This window comes from Rhagoletis pomonella, unplaced genomic scaffold (assembly GCF_013731165.1).
Source record: "Rhagoletis pomonella isolate Grant_MI unplaced genomic scaffold, Rhpom_1.0 Rhpom_scaffold_00015, whole genome shotgun sequence".
In the NCBI taxonomy this organism is placed as follows: Eukaryota; Metazoa; Arthropoda; class Insecta; order Diptera; family Tephritidae; genus Rhagoletis; species Rhagoletis pomonella.
Window position 1 is genome coordinate 3,690,841 of NW_023458569.1, and position 17,550 is coordinate 3,708,390.

The 17,550-nt window shown below is 35.0% G+C and overlaps 1 protein-coding gene across 7 annotated transcripts in view; it reads left to right on the forward strand.

The window, feature by feature from the left end:
- The window catches only part of LOC118749382 (transmembrane protein KIAA1109 homolog), a 556,935-nt gene that overhangs the window by 171,520 nt on the left and 367,865 nt on the right, over positions 1–17,550 (forward strand). The gene's annotated exons all lie outside the window — the stretch shown is intronic.

Sequence of the window (17,550 nt, forward strand, 5' to 3'; positions counted from 1 at the left end):
TTTTGTTAGTTTTTGGTATACATGTATATTCATACACACTATAGATATAAATTTCAACTCCTCACAACAAATGTGATTGTCATATAAAATATGTTTGTTTTTGTCTAATGTTTTATAATTGTAAAAATGTTTTTGTTGTTTTTCAATAAAGATTTCCGCCCCTGAGGAAGCTAAGAACGTTAGCGAAACGTTGGGCATAAAGTGAAGCAGAAACCGAGAGTTTTCACTTGCACTTGCACATGATAGATCAACCAAGCCTACAATAACATTAAAAATCTATACCAAATTGATCAGCATACAAAAGAAGAAAGTATTACTGTTGACACAGCTATTTTTGTCAACAAAATGTAATTTGCAAATATTAATAAAAAGAGAACAGTTTCCTATTTATTAACTTATTGCATTTCATTTTAACTTGACACAGCTTATTATTGGCTTTTGGGTCAATAACTAGCGTGAGTGTCAAGTCAGCGGTTATTGGTTGAAGAATTAGCAAAGCGTGTGCTAACTCTTCCCCTCTTAGGTCGATTGCCCTCAATCGACAAAAGTGTTATGAAATTATGTAGTGACTTGAAAAAATGGGCCTTTAGGTGCATCTGTTACATACTCTGTGGTTACATGAAATTTTTTGTAATAATTCTTTTTTATGCAAAAAGCAAGAAAAACAATAATGAAAGAGTGATTATTACGTCTGTACTTAAACCAATTATATGCTCAGTTTTATTGTCTTTTATTAGCAACTGAATGTCGCTTTTATGTTCTAAATGGCTTACATATAGAGTCTCGATTTTTAAATTCATATTTGTTTCATTTTTTTCTTTAATGTGCGTTATTACATTTGGCAAAATAAATGTATTGTGAATTTTTAGATTGAAGTTGATGTAGGTTATGTTTGATATCGTGATTTTACAGTTTATAAATTTTATCAAAAATGTTCCTTTGTTTAGAAATTTTAAATTGTTGCAATCATGATATATATTTCCATTAAAGTGTTTCAGTATTAGTATTCCTGCTTCGATTTCTGTAACTGAGGATTCTGTTAAATTTTCTAGCTTACATTGGGCTTCCCTAAATTCTAAAATATTCACGAGACATTCATCATTTTTCCTAATTAAATTTTTCTCTAAATTATCCTTAACATCTAAACTGTAAATATGATTATTCTTATCTGCAAGTACTTCGTATTCGCTTAAAAGAATTGATTTATTCGAGGTGTTGGGAAGGGGTTCAAATTTTATTTTGGATAGGATATTTGCGGAAAATTGTGGGATAAGTAAGGTAATTATTATGGTATTTTCTTGAAAGATAACGGCTGTCTTGATATTCCTATAGCTGTCGTAGTCCGTGATTAAGTCAATTTCCGTTTTTGTCATTATGTCGGTGGGAACTATGCCCAATTTAGTAGAGAATATGATTTGTTCAATGTCGTCTATGTGGTTTCTTAGGAGTGTTATGTCGTTGTTAATTCTATAAGTATGTTCGATAAATTCGATGTCGTCTTCTAATGTTTTTATTTTGTTCATTGTGGAGTGTATGAATGTATTTATGTAGTCGCTTATAAATGTCTGTTGCCTATTTATGTGGGTGGTAATATTTCCTATTTGTTGCCTTAAGAAATTGTTAAAGTACGTTAATTTGATTGTGTTGTCTGATATTGTCTGTTCATTGCTATGCATCTGGTCTAGTGCATTCCTTATGTCTCGTTCATCGTCACTGTCCATGGAGCCTGCTATAAATTTTAAGCCTTTACCTAATATGTTAATTAGCCCTCGTTTTGATTTCGGGTGAGGATGTAGTCTATCTATTTTTGCTTTTAGAAGAAGAAAATTTTCGTAGATGGATTCCAAAACTTCCGTGTCCTCCGAGGAGGTCGTTTTAAAAATTTTTATATTGTCCGTAATGCGTAACATCGTGTCTTCATATGTGGTTAAGTTGATAAAGTGTAGTACCTTGTCGTAATGATTAATTGTTTTTAGTTCTCCTGACCTGATTGGTATGTATCCATTGTTATTCGCCAGGTCTATTTGTTGGCTGTTCGCACCGAGTACAAATGCCAAGGCTAATATTGTCGTAAATAGCATTTTCTGTGAATTGAAGGTTACTGGTTTAATATTGTCTAATATCTTTTTTGTGAACTATCCTGCCTGATTTTGTTTTTATGGTTGTGTTAAAATTCTCTGCTACGATTTCCTTCTTATATCTAGCTGATAACTTATTGCCTAATCCCTTATTTATTTTTACGTATATGACGTCTCCTTCTGAGAACATTCTTGGGGGTTTTCTATCTTTGTTATGATAAGACAAATCCTGTTCTTGCTTATCCTGCAACTTTTTATCGATTTTATGTCTATCTTTCTCTAGAAGTTTAGGGTCACTGCTAATTCTTCTCCCAAAAAATATTTCTATTGGTCTCTTCCCTGTGGTTGAATGCACAGATGACGGATATTTCCAATAATTCGCGGATATTTCCAATAATTCGCTAAAAGATCGGTGGCTTTTTCGACTTGCAGACAGCGTATTATCTCCTGTAGAGTGGAGTGAAAGCGTTCTACCTGTCCGTTTGAAGAGCTGGTATATGGAGGTGTTCGATATATTTCAGTGCCAAATTCGTTATTTATCATGAAGTTAATTGATTCTGAGTTGAAGGACCTTTCGTTGTCCATAACTATTGTTTCTGGTACTAAGGTAAAAAGGATATCCCTCAGTGGTTGCCTTATGTCTTCGCTTGCTCTGGAGCGAATAACTTTTGCTACTGCATATTTTGAAAATTTGTCTAAAGCTGTTAAAATAAGTTGCTTTCCCATTATTAATATATCTATATGGACTATTTGACCTGGGAACTGAGGTATTGGTGTGGCCTGTATTTGTGGTTTTGGTGGATTACGCTCGTACTTATTTTCTTTGCATGTGGCACATGTTTTGATAATTTTCTTTATTTTATTTGCCATTCCAGGAAAGTAGTACCTTTCTAGAATTTGAATTTTGTTTTCTTTACTATTCCTGTGGGCTCTATTATGTGTTTTAATAATAATTTCCTCCTGCTCTTTTTCGTTAGTTATATCTAATATATTGTTAAAATGTAGCGGGTATAACTTTTGTATTTTTCCCATTATGGATTCTTCCGTTTTAATGCAGTTTATCACTGATGGGTTGAGGTATCTCTTAAGGGTTGAGCTAAGTACTTGCTGAGAGAATTCTGGTTCAGTAACCATATGGCGATGATATGTTGGAAATATTATCTTAAACTGGTAAGTGGAGACTTCGTTGGTACTGAGGAATATCTGATTTTTGAACGCGTTAATAGGTGTTTCGACACTATATATTAGATTGTGGGATGAACTGTCATCCGAATTTGTTGCCTCAGACAAGGTGTTGACCTGTGTTTCTGTATATGGTATTCTCGAAAGGGCGTCAGCCACTACATTTTGTTTACCAGGTTTATAAAATATTTCGTAAGAGTATTCCTCAAGAGCTGCCTTCCACCTTTTCATTTTCGAATTGTTATTTTTGTTGCTAAGCGCATATGTGAGTGGTTGGTGGTGAGTAAAGATTTCCACCTTGGCTGATCCATACAAGAAATTCCTAAATGAGTTTAAAGCCCAGATTATGGCTAGCATTTCTTTTTCGTTAGCCGCGTAATGCTCTTCAGCTCTACTTAAAGTTCTTGAGATGAACGCTAACGGCTTGTTGTCTTGAGACAAGACGGCTCCAATAGCAAATTTGGAGGCATCTGTTACTAACTGAAATTTTTTATTTTAGTCGGGATATGCGAGTATGATGTCTTCAGAGGTAAGAGAAAATTTAATGTTTTTGAAGGCTCTTATGGCTTCTTCATTTAAAGTTATTTGAACTTTTGAAGATTTATTCTTCGATATTCGCCCTTCTTCCCCTCTTAGAAGGGATGTTAGGGGTTTTGCTAACTTTGCGTAGTCTTTTATAAATCTACGATAATATCCCGACATTCCAAGAAAACTTCGAAGCTCTTTTAGAGTTGTGGGTTGCGGAAAATTTGCAATCGCTTTGACCTTATCAGGGTTGGTTTTTATGCCATTTGGGGATATAATGTATCCTAAAAACCCAACTTCCTTTTGAAAAAATTTACACTTGTCCAGCTGGACTTTCATGTTAGCCTCTCCCAAGGTTTCAAAGATTTTCGTAATATGATTGAGGTGTTCATCCTCGGTTTTACTGAAAATAATAATGTCGATATAGACGTAACAGTATTTTCCTATATGCTCGCGAAGTACGTCGTCCAGAGCTCGCTGGAAAATGGATGGGGCATTTTTAAGCCCAAACGGTAAGCGAGTAAATTCATATTTTCCAGATTTGATCGAAAATGCCGCTTTTTCGATATCAGATTCCTTTAGAGGAATCTGGTGAAAACCGCTTTTCAAGTCCAATACGGAGAAAAAGTTGCTTTCTCCAAGATTGGAAATGACCTCTGATATCTCGGATATGGGGTACCTATCGGCCATTGTAACCGAATTCAATTTCCTATAGTCTATTACCAGACGATACTGCTTGTTACCCTCTGAATCTGGTTTTTTAGGTACAACCCATACTGGTGAATTGTATGGAGATCTGGATGGTCTTATAATACCACCATTTAGTAATTTTTTTACCTGTAATTCTACTTCGTTCTTTAAAGACGCTGGATAGGGGTAGAATTTTGAATATACAGGCGAGTCATTTAATGTTCTAATTTGTCCCAAGACCTTGGTGGTGTATGTTAGCTTTTCATCTGGTTCGGAGAAAAGATTGGGATATGTATTTACAATATTTTTCATAATGTCCCTTTGTTTAGAGGATAAGCCCTCTTCTTTTATATTTATAGTATTTACGCTTTGTGCAGCCTGCTGCTTAAGTCTGACCATAAGGTCATTTCCTAAAATCATTTTATTATCTGCTAATATACACAGCTGCTTTTAGTGCTCTTAGAGTGTCGTTTCCCAAAATACCATCAAATGATTTCAATAAGGGCATAAGATAAAATTTTATTTTTTCTTCTACATTAAAGAGCTTTACGTAGGTGTGTTCTATTATTTTAACATCTCCTACAATTGATTTAGCATAGAATGGCTTTTCGTTTTGTATTCGTTTCTTAGCTAAATTTGGTTTCGCGTAGTTTTTACTCGAACCTGTATCTATCAAAAATCTCAAAATTTTTCCGCTCTCCGTCTTCATTTCGATGTATGGAGCTAATCATGCTAAAAAATTAACGTCATTGCATTCCGCATGTTCATCATATTCGGTTTCTGTTTGGTTACCCTCTTCTGATGTGTCTATATGAAATGTCCTTTGGTTTTTGGTTGGTGGCTGATTGTTGACCGATGGCGGTCTTTTGCCCTGAAGCTGATTTTGAGGTGGTCTGTTCATATAGTTGATTTTTCTTGAATGTAAGCTCTGATCTACCTCCATAGGTTCTGGTTTCTGTTGAGGCGTCGGTGGCCTTGGAGGGGTATTAATAAATTGATTTTGGTTGGTGGACTGTGGTTTGCTCTTCCACCTTGTTTGATTCGTTTGTGGCTCGTGAGCCAATTGTGGGTAAAAGGGTTGTTGGTGTGTAGGATATTTTCCCGAATTTGGGTGTCCTTTTTTAATATTTTGTGCATGATTTGTTCGGTAATTTTGGTTGTCCAGCTTCATGCACAAGTGAAGAGCTTGTGGGAGATCAGCTGGTTCTCTGATGCCCAGTAACCGAGGTAAGTCTCCGTTCAGACCCCTGACAAATGTATCAAGTGCTTTGTCTCTATAAGATTGAGTCATCATGCGAAGAGATTCCTTACTCATTTCTACACATCCTAATTTGTTAAGTATTAATGAAAGGTACTCATAAACCTATTGGTAGAATTCTGATATGGATTTGTTACCTTGGACTAAGGTGGTTAATTGATACTCCAAAGTGGAAACATCCTGTTTGTCTGCATAATGCATTGCTAGACATTTTACAATTGCCGACCAATCTAAAGGTGTATTATAGGACACTAGTGCCGTATCGGCGTTTCCTATAATTTTGTTTCGAATAACACGGATCGTATATACTCAAAATACGATCTACACTCTTCTTCCAGGAATTAAATTCCCCAGGACGTCCGGAGAAATCCTTGAGACACCTAACTACATCTGGGATTTTATCTAAATCTGCCAAATTACCCCGATGCCTATCCTCAATTGTTTGGTCTATTGCCGAACTTAAAAAGGAATTTAGATTGAGAGTGGCCTGTACTACTCCTGGTCCCCGTTGCTGCAAAATATCTGTTGCTATGTTATTTATTAAGGCCCTTAAGTCATCTATGCTTAGCTGCCTATCATTTACCGCCTGAGGAGGGGCAAGGGTGGGAGGGCGAATTAGGTTGTTTGGGTTTGCCATTTCGATTAATTTGAAATAATTTTATATATTTTATAATTATTTATTATAAAACCGGAGGGTCCCCCTTTCGGTGGTGAATCGCGGCCTTTATAATTTTTCGGCCCTAATGTGGCTTAATATAAATTTGTCATATAAATTTGAGTACCCTAATTTGGGTGCTCATACATATATACCTTAAAAAAAAAAAAATTTACTAATACCGCTTTTTCCTCTGCTTCCCAGGTGTCGATCTTTAGCTTATTCCACCCTTTTTTATGCTCTTTGCTGTAATAGTCGCTTTTTCCTCTGCTTCACAGGTGTCGATCTTTAGCTTATTCCACCCTTTTTTATGCTCTTTGCTGCAATAGTCGCTTTTTCCTCTGCTTCACAGGTGTCGATCTTTAGCTTATTCCACCCTTTTTTTATGCTCTTTGCTGCAATAGTCGCTTCTTCCTCTGCTTCACAGGTGTCGATCTTTAGCTTATTCCACCCTTTTTTATGCTCTTTGCTGTAATAGTCGCTTTCTCCTCTGCTTCACAGGTGTCGATCTTTAGCTTTTCGGGTTCGCGAGTCCTTACTTGTTTTTCTTTTCAGGATATTAATTTTCGCACAGTTTTCCGTTTTGCTCACACACGACTTTTAGAGTTTACTCGGATTTTTTTTTCGCGTACGTTTGAGAACTTGCTTCTATTCCTTTACAAGGATTTTATTTCGCGTACGTTTGAGAACTTGCTTTTATTCCTTTACAATGATTTTACTTCGCGCGTGTACTTGAGCATTCGCTCGGGCGCCAGTTGGTGTCCTCTCTGTTGGAGGGACACTAAATAAAACTAAATACGTTGAGGCTAGGGCTATGCCCGCTTTATTGGAGGCTTAATTAAGACTTAAAAACTAAATTTACATTTGTTCAGTTTTTATAACAAAATTTTGATTACTATTGCAAAACGTGAGTTATGTTTTGAAATATGTACCAGACGCTAAGACCGGAAAAGGGTAAATATGTAATTGCGAATATTAATAAGAATTATTATTGAATTTAAAGTATTACTGTTGACACAGCTATTTTTGTCAACAAAATGTAATTTGCAAATATTAATAAAAAGAGAACAGTTTCCTATTTATTAACTTATTGCATTTCACTTTAACTTGACACAGCTTATTATTGGCTTTTGGGTCAATAACTAGCGTAAGTGTCAAGTCAGCGGTTATTGGTTGAAGAATTAGCAAAGCGTGTGCTAACTTAGATACACACATATGTATATGTGCATGTATATGAAATGCAGACCTTGGTTTTATTGAGTTTTCTTTTAACAGGTCTATTCTGCGCAGGTAATAAAAACTTTGTAACCGGTAAATAAAGTTCCTGTCAATTTTTAAACCCTTTTCGCATTCTGTGTACTCTTGTAACCGGTAATTTGAACCTTTTGAATTTGAGCCTTTGAAACGTACGGAAAATCTTTTTTATTCATACGAATCGTTGCATAAGTTCTGTTTTTTATTTTGTGTTTCTAGCAGAAAACGCAACGTTCCTAATAAATAAAAAAAAGATTTTCCGTACGTTTCAAAGGCAGTCGAAAAATGCGTATAATTTTCGTCACGAAATTGATATCAAAAATTTTGTGTTTCTAGTTCAGCTTTCGTCACTCGAAACTTTTACCTCAAAGAGGTGTTTTATTTGATATCAATTATTTTGGGGTAGCAAATTTAAAATCGACCAAAATACAAACAATAATCTAAATGTTTTATTTTTCTCAAATAAATTGCTAAAAATATTATCTAAATCTAAATTATATATTCAAATCGATGTGTCCATTGAAACACATAATTTTGCGAATTTTTTTGTATTCGAAAAAATTAAAAATATAAGAAATGATAAAAACTTATCAACTTGGTACCAACTATGGATACAATAAACAACTATATTCGTATGATAGTCTCGTAGTTTATTTTTGTTAAGATTTCTACCGGGTGTGGGGCGCACACATGTGCTCTTTTTAAGAAGTTTTACTTCTATTACGTGTACGATGTTACACTCGTGCTACTAAACTAATGCTTTTTTCTCAAGTAGTTTTGCTCAGTGGCAATTTATACATATGTATGTAAGTAGTAGCGGCACACTGGGTGAACTAAATGCATTCATACATACATATTTATGTACAACTATAGGTAATATTGTACGCGTCTTCCCAGGTAGGTTAAGTGCTCTAAAATACACACAAATTGTGGTTTCCAAGACATTTAGGAAGTGATTAGCACAGCTGCATCATTCAACTTGTCAACTCGCGGAAAATTCCCCGATTTTCAGGGAAATTCGGTTTAAGTGGCAATCGGGGAATGGGCAATTTTTTTGGGGAACTGGGTAAGTTATTTTTATATCTTAAAATAACCAAATTAGACGGATATGTTAACCATTTGACCCTTTTTGGAGCGACATTTTTTCAATTTGAATCGCAATATCTCCACAACAAGAGTTTTCCCAGATATAAGCTGTATACCAGATGAAAGCTAAGGTTTTGGGCTAGATTTGTGGAAACCTAGAATAAAATCGACTGACAAGTTTTTGAGAAAATGCCCAAATGGTATATTTTCAGCAGCCCGATTTTTAGTTTTCGGGCGATAACGTTATGACATATTTATATTTTATAAACACAAAAGATAACGTTAGATAGCCTGTTTGAAGACCCTTCTACTGATATCCACATCAATGCCATGGACTGAGTAGTGCGGCCTCAGTGGTAGTTTAAAAAATTGGCTTTTTTCGAATTTCAGACAGCAGCCACGCCCTCAAAGGCATACGAATCAAAACATCCTGGAACAAAACCTTCTTAGTTTTTTTTGTACTTTAATTCCTGAAAGTTTGAAAAAAATTAAATGATGGTACGTACAGACGCCACATACATACCAAAGCATCTCCTAGTGGAGACACGAACCAAAACACATTTACCTCTATATCTTTCCAACTAGTAGCCGGAACTTAATATGTAAGGTATTGTTTGAAAGGTATTGGCCTATAGAATAACACTAAATATGTTGGGTGTATCCACATGCCCCTTTAAACCGCCAAAAGCAAAAAAAAGTTTTTTGTTTCGCAACACTTTAGCCTAATTTTTAAGAATCCGGCTATTCTTTTATGAAGCTTGAATACATTTTCTGGACTCACTCTGCAAGACCTTTCCAACGATATCTCAAACATGTCGATTGGACGTCTGGATAAAAACTTCCAAATCTCGTGTATATATAAGCGAGTCATTTCAGCATGCTACTGTGGCTGCTTTCGTCACTCGCGCGCACTGCCGTTCGCTGTGATATGTACATATGTACTTACATAACATGCATATTTATATATATATGTATGTATGTATTTATGTATGTATGTACATATGCATGTATTTTGTCTTTACAGAGAAAAGTAAGTAACGAAGATGTTATAATCGTTTGTGCCGCAGAAACAAAAAACAAGTAAGCACTTGAAACACCCCAAAATAGTTTGCTACTTGTAGCAGTTATGCTGTATACCTATTGTGACCACTTTTCCAAAAACTCATTTACGTACACAAAAGATTGTAGCAACACAAAATTTTAAAGAAAAATTTTGGAAACGATTTTATTGCTGTTTATTAGTCGATATCCAAACACATTTTTGACGTACAAACTTCAGCATATTAATTTGCGAATTGAGAAATATTTAAGTACATACATACAGTCAAAGCTGAAATAATGCAATTGCTCCTAAATTACAAAAGTGTCGGCCTATGTAATCAATTCATTGATCTTGATTAGTTTTCCTGAACGCGTATTTTCCATCTGATGCAATTTCTTTCAACATTTGAGGCTGCTTCTTTACGAATCCGAAAAATTCCGTACAAGTCATTTTAATGTTGTACCGAACAAACAAAAGATCTCGCAATGTCTCGATATTCAGTTATGATTTCTCATCGCTCCAAATCTGATTGATCAAAGAAAATACGCGTTCAATACGCCCACTTTTAATTTTTGTTTTATCTCAACGGCCGCTATACCGCACACATGCTTAAAAACGAGTCTACGATACGAATGAGTTTAATATACAAAGACTCAAATGAGTTAGTTGAATGAACTGACTCCCTAAAGTGAGTTGGAGTCATTGAGTCAACTCCTATAAATTTGCTGATTTACCCACCCTTAACGGACACAAGAAAACACAAATAAAGTTTTCAGCAGACAGCGTTGTCAGTGTTGGGGATTTTATCGTCATTTTGACGATTTTTTAATAAGTGATTCATTATAATATTTTTAGTTTTTATTACTAAAAATTTGCATGTTCGTATGTATGTTGGGCGCTCCTATCGATAAAATTTACGTACAACAATATTTCTTCGATTCAATTACATTTTCATGATTTTGTGGTTAGCTTCGGTGCATGGTACATGGCTACAAATTTACGTACTGTACGTGTAATTTACGTACAGTTGGTCACACTATGTATACCTGATGAATGAAATGAGTAGTCCACTTGCAAACAGCGTTATGTGATTTTATAATAGAAAGCCATAAATTTGAAAAAACGACTACGACAACAAGTATCATTTAAATTGAATCTTTTCCATTATTACCTGAAAATTTGGATAAATAAGAGCCTTTTAAAATTGTAACATAACATAACATGACATAAGATAACATTAACAGTCTATACGACCTAAAGCAATTTTCTAAGTTCATTTTATTGTTTTCAGAATATAAAAAAGATTTTGCACTGTGTTGTTAGTGGACATGAAACTACTATAAATACTGGTACGTAATCCTCCAAAAACTAAAAATCGAAAAAATTTTACATAGCGCACTTTGCAAGTGGACTATTCAAATATAATCCTTGGTGAAAAAATTTATTTGTTGGACATATCTATAGCACCCCCCTTTCAAAGCGATATTGTTTGCCACTTATGTTTAATTGTTTGTTTTTAAGATTTTTCAATTAAAATACAGTTCTTTCTCTAACAAAACCCACATAAACCCATGTTTTAAACTTTTTAAAAGACCGCAAAAAAGTGCAACAAACTTTCTCTTAAATTTCAAAATTTTTTCGCAGAAGCTCTAGAATTTTTTTGAGTACACAGTTTTATAGCGCATTCAATTTTAGTCCAATAATGTGCAAGTTTCAAGTCGCTAAAGATTACCATTGATTTTTTAGAATTTTTTTTGTCTCATTTGCACACAATTTATTTTTATATGGCAGAAACCCGCAACATCTTCAGGGAAAAAAATTAAAAAAAAATCAACGGTAATTTTTAGCCACTTGAAACTTGCACATTATTAGACTAAAATTGAATGGGCATAAAGCTGTGTATTCAAAAAAATTCTACCGCTTCTGAGAAATTTCAAACTTTGGGTGACAATTTGTTGCACTTTTTTGCGGTCTTTTAAAAAGTTTTAAACTTGAGTTTAATGTGTTTTGTGAGAGAATGAACTGTATTTTAATTGAAAATTCTTAAAAATAAATAAATAAACATGAGTGGCAAACAATATCACTTTGAAATGGTGGTGCTATTGTATTGGCCAATACTGTATGTATGGATATGTAGACATGGGAAAATTTGCGTACACAAAAAATAGAGACCGGCTCACATGCAACTTTGCCGTTGCGTTGGCGTTGAATTTCAAAGCAGCCGTCCACATAGCCAAAATTTGGCAACGCTAAGACCAGACAAACAGAAAGATCGCTGCGTCGGTCGCCAGCTGTTGCAAATAAATAAAAGGTGACCAGGGTGGGAAATAAAGTCAAATGACCTTATTACCTTTTTAAAAACGAAATAAAATCAATTGACATTATTTCTCTTTCAAATATTATATTTGCTTAGCTTCGCGGCGGCCCGCGTCAGCGCGCCACACCGCGCGCGTCGCGCTCGTGCCCCGCGTACCCCGCGCGACCGGCGCGCACACCACGTCACGCTACGCCGCGGCCCCCCTTCCCCGTCTCCCACTGTGCTGTAACGCAGGTGGATTTATTTTTTGTATACGTTGAAATAAAATTTGTATATATTTTAAACATCGAGGGCTTATATTCAATAATACTCTCTATCTGCACACTTTTCACAAAGATGAGATTCTGATATAAAAATCCACCTAAGCTTTAACTGTCATCAGTGATATTAATGCTACCCTATATAACGACAGGCAATAAGTCCCAGATGGTTTCTAAAATCACAAATTAGTTTTTGTGCAAATTGCAGATAGAGGGTATTAATGAATTCAAGCCCTCGATATTTCACATTTTTATATTTGTAAGTTATTAGAAGCAGGGATGCCAACTTGTCTCAAACCGTGCCATTTGTCCCTATTTTACTTCAAATTGCACTTATTTTTTCAATTTGGCACAAAGTGCCAAAATGGCACTTTTGTAAAAAAAATTACATTTCAATACATTTTTGTGAAATCCTTAGCATGTACTTCTTTTTCTCAACTAAAATTTTCTAATTTATAAAGGCTATTCAACTGGTTCATCTTATTTTATCATTGCACTTTTGTTTGGAAAATGTAGCTTTATTTTATTGCTAAATGTGAATGATTAAAAGGAATGACACCTTTTTTGGCACCTTTATTTTTCTATTTGGTACATTTTGGCACTTTTTTATCCTCAATATGGCACCTCATAACTAAGGATAGTTGGCAGCCCTGATTGGAAGATTTCTGCTGTGTTTTGGGGCAACAACTTGTCTGTAGTAAAAAAGCATATAGTTTGTGTTTCAAAAGTGTGAGAAAACCAATTAATTAACTGATCTCGGTTCCGATATTAAATAATCAATAATTGTTTATACCCGCATTTTGGAACATTGGCTCGTTGAATGTGCCATCTAATAAATAGTGTCGTCATTCTCCTTAGCTGCTTTTAAATGATGTCGTCACAAATTGCTGGCGGAGACATTGTTTCCTTATAGAAAGGTTGGTTTCTTTTCCACCTTAGACATTCCGAGTTCGTTCAAAATATGCTAATTTAAAACACAGAATTCATTCAGGGTTCCTCCGGGGTTTTTGGACATGGACTGTTTCTTCAATTTAATAGTGTTCGCTTTATTTTTGTGGAAACGAAACATGTTTTGCAAGTTATGGATCATTTCTACACTCTTTCTTCAAATATTTCTCGTATTCCAGCTGTGCGTTTTTACATATTCGTAATTTAAATTTTTTTACTAAAATCAATTGGTGGGAGTTCAAGATTGTGTGTGGATTAATATCACAACACTGAGGATTTGGCTATAACCTTTTTCATCTATTAAAAAACAACACTTACGGTGCAATGTTTATTGTAAGAACAACATTTTTTTCTATGAATCGACATACTTTAAGCATTGTTGACGCTATTTCCATTTGAATGAGGAAATAGCGTCAATGACTTTATTTCCAAATTTTTGTTGACTTTATTTCGCTTTTGAAAAGGTAATAATGTCAATTGACTTTATTTCGCACCAGGGTGGGAAATAAAGTCAATTGACCTTATTTCCATTGACCTTATTACCTGTCACCAAATAAAATTATATGAACTGTTTTTTTCCTTTTAATCAAATGAGGGCAAGAAATATAATTTTTCATGCAATTATTGATATGAAATATTTAGTCTGTTCCAATAGCAGTCCGGTTTACAGGATTTAGTCAGAACTTACAGGAAGTCGTTCCTATTGACATAAAACCTGTAAGTGGGAACACTTTTGAGAGAGTAACTGAGCAACTGTTTCTAGTCAGAAGTTGCAGGATTTAGTCCGGAGTCTTGTTTCCTGTAAGTTCATGAGAGGTGTCAAACGATCAGCTGATTTGCATGTGCAAGCAAAAACAAAATGCGGTGAAAGCAAATAACCTTATATTTGTAAAAAAAATGGAAGTAAACAACGAAATGTTTGAATATGTATAGATTTGAATAATTATTTAGTGATATTTCAGCCAAATCAGTGTTGTACAAATGACATGTAAACAACCGACTGACGTTTTTACAGGAAATAGTGCTTTTTGCGTTCCCGTGCACTTCTGCATCTGTTCTCCTTTTACTCTCACTTGAGAGAGTAAAATTGTAGTTTGACAGTTCCACAGGTTTTAGTCCGAAGTTCAAAGGAACAGACTAATTAATTTATCTCTCGTTAATATGTTAATTTAGTGGCCAAAGTAGTCTCTGCCAAGCTTCATTGTAGAACGCATACTTTTAACGTGCGTTCTGTCAAACCAACGCCAACTACAAAGTCAACGCGAAAGTTCTATATATATGGACCAGCCTTAATTATCAAATACTGTTTAACACCCCAAATAGTCGTTTGTATTATACTACATACATACATATGTATGGGGCCTAAACCAGGAATATTTATTTGAAAATGCTAATGTCCTACACATTTATGAAATGAAAGAAAAAATAATGATTTTTATAAATATTATATTCTCATTTATACATATGTAACATAGTTACTTAGCCGAATTACTTAGTAATTACTTGTATGTAAGAATACAAAGACAAATTATTTGTCAGAAGCAGGGTGGGCAAAAACTCGGAGCTCGAGCGAGCGAGCGAGCAAACTCCTACTCAATGCCTCGCAGACAGCGAGGCGCTCGCAGCTCGTACTAGTAGCAGCAATGAGGCGAGGCACGAGAAGTTTGGCTCGCTCGCCAAACGAGCGAGCGCTGCTTGTTTGCTCGCGCTCCTATTAAACGAGCGAGGCTGTTGTGTGTTGCCTCGCTCGCAGTGCGAGGCGAGTACCTGTCTGCATACTCACTCTGCTAGGAAAGACGAGTGAGCGACGAGCGAGCGCTCCGAGTGTACTATACAACACATGCATGTTTGTGCATAAAAATGTGGGAATGTATGTCAATAGATTATGTACGAAAGTATGTTAATAATTGTATGTACATATGCATATATATGTAAAGTATTATATTAGGGCAGCATTTAAAACAACAAATAAAATTGATTACATACATAAGCATAGATTATGGAATGAATTATTTTTTAGAGTTATATTCATATATGTGTACACACATAACATGCATATTTATATATGTTTGTATGTACGTATTTATGTACATTTTGTCTTTACAGAGAAAAGTAAGTAACGAAGATATTATAATCGTTTGTGCCGCAGAAACAAAAAAACAAGTAAGCACTTGTTAACACCCCCAAAATAGTTTGCTACTTGTAGCAGTTATGCTGTATACCTGAATGAAATATAGTCCTTGGTGAAAAAATTTATTTATGTTGTTCAAGGACATATGTACATATGTATGAATGTATATATGGATATGTAGACATGGGAAAATTTGCGTAAACAAAGAATAGAGACCGGTTCGCATACAACTTTGGCGTTGCGTTGGCTTCGAATTTCAAAGCAGCCGTCCACATATCCAAAATTTGGCAACGCTAAGGCCAACACAAAGCAGAAAGATCGCTGCGTCGGTCGCCAGCTGTTCCAAATAAATAAAATTAAATGAAATGTTTTTTCCTTTTAATCAAATGAAGGCAAGAAATATAATTTTTCATGCAATTATTGATATGAAATATTAATTTATCTCTCGTGGCCAAAGTAGTCTCTGCCAAGCTTCATTGTAGAACGAATACTTTTAACTTGCGTTCTGTCAAACCAACGCCAACTACATAGTCAACGCGAAAGTTCTATGTGGACCAGCCTTAATTATCAAATAGTAGTTTGTATTATCCTACATACATACATATGTATGGGGGCTAAACCAGGAATATTCATTTGAAAATGCTGATGTCCTACTCATTTATGAAATGAAAGACAAAATAATGATTTTCATAAATATTATATTCTCATTTATACATATGTAACATAGTTGCTTAGTCAAATTACTTAGTAATTACTTGTATGTAAGAATACAAAGACAAATTATTTATCAGAAGCATTGCCCCTTACATATTGAAAAAAAGTAATAAAAGCTCTCAAAAAAGCAAAATCGCTACAGCGAAAAAAGTGTTTGAAAAACCGCATAAATTCAAATCCGCATAAAAAAGAACCGCATAAAAAGAGACCTAAGTGTACAAGTTGAAATTTTATAAGAAATTATTGAACATTAAAAACAGTATACCTACATAGATATGTATGCACATATGTGCCTACCTAGTAGATAAAACTGGTCAAAATAGCACGAATCTATTCTTCTGTGCATGAGAATATGTACATAAATATATACAAACATATGTGTATATACATATGTATGTTCATATATACATATCTGCATGCGTGCGTACAATCCTTTACTCGAAATTCTTAGTTGCTGCAATTTTTATCCCATACATTTTTGCCGACCAAACAACGCGTTTGCCTGTCTAATCTGCTTGCCTCATTTTCCTCGCTCGTTTACTCGCCTCATCTGCCTCGCTCGTTTACTCGCCTCGCTCGTCTGCTGCTGCAAATGAGTGCCTCGCTCGCAACGACGCCCTCGCGAGGGCAGAGCTAATGAGGCCCTCGTTTGCTTACTCGCTCGGTAACTGCTCACCGCGTGCGCTCGTACTTAATGAGTGCTCGTTTGCAAACAGCCTCGCGTGTTGCTCGTGAGTTGCGCTAGCTCAGAGCAAACTAACGAGCGAGCGAGGGCCTAAAATGAGGCAAATCCGAACCCTGGTCAGAAGCATTGCCCCTTACACATTGAAAAAAAAGTAATAAAAGCTCTCAAAAAAGCAAAATCGCTACAGCAAAAAAGGGTTGAAAACCGCATAAATTCAAATCCGCATAACAAAGAACCGCATAAAAAGAGACCTAAGTGTGTAAGTTGAAATTTTATAAGAAATTATTGAACATTAAAAAAATTATACCTACATACATATGTATGTACCTACCGAGTAGATAAAACTGGTAAAAATAGCACGCATCTATTCTTCTGCGCATGCGAATATATACATAAATAAATATATACATATGTGTATGTATATTAGACCGTTCGTTAAAATTAAAATTTGGTTTGCCGGGCGGAAAAAGATGTGTTTTGGTCTAAAAATAAGCTGTGCAAAATTTTATTCGAATATGATAACTCTAAGTACTTGCGCGTTGCATTTGAAAATTTAGAAAACCATATGCATTCTGGGAAAAAAATGTGTAACAAAATAGTTGAAAGTCGTGAATTTTATAGTCATTTGCTATGTAAAATAACTCACACAATCTGAATATGAGGTCAAAAATTAAAAAAGTAGAATACGTTTTAAGAATTTGCGAAATTATCGTTTTTTTCAAATT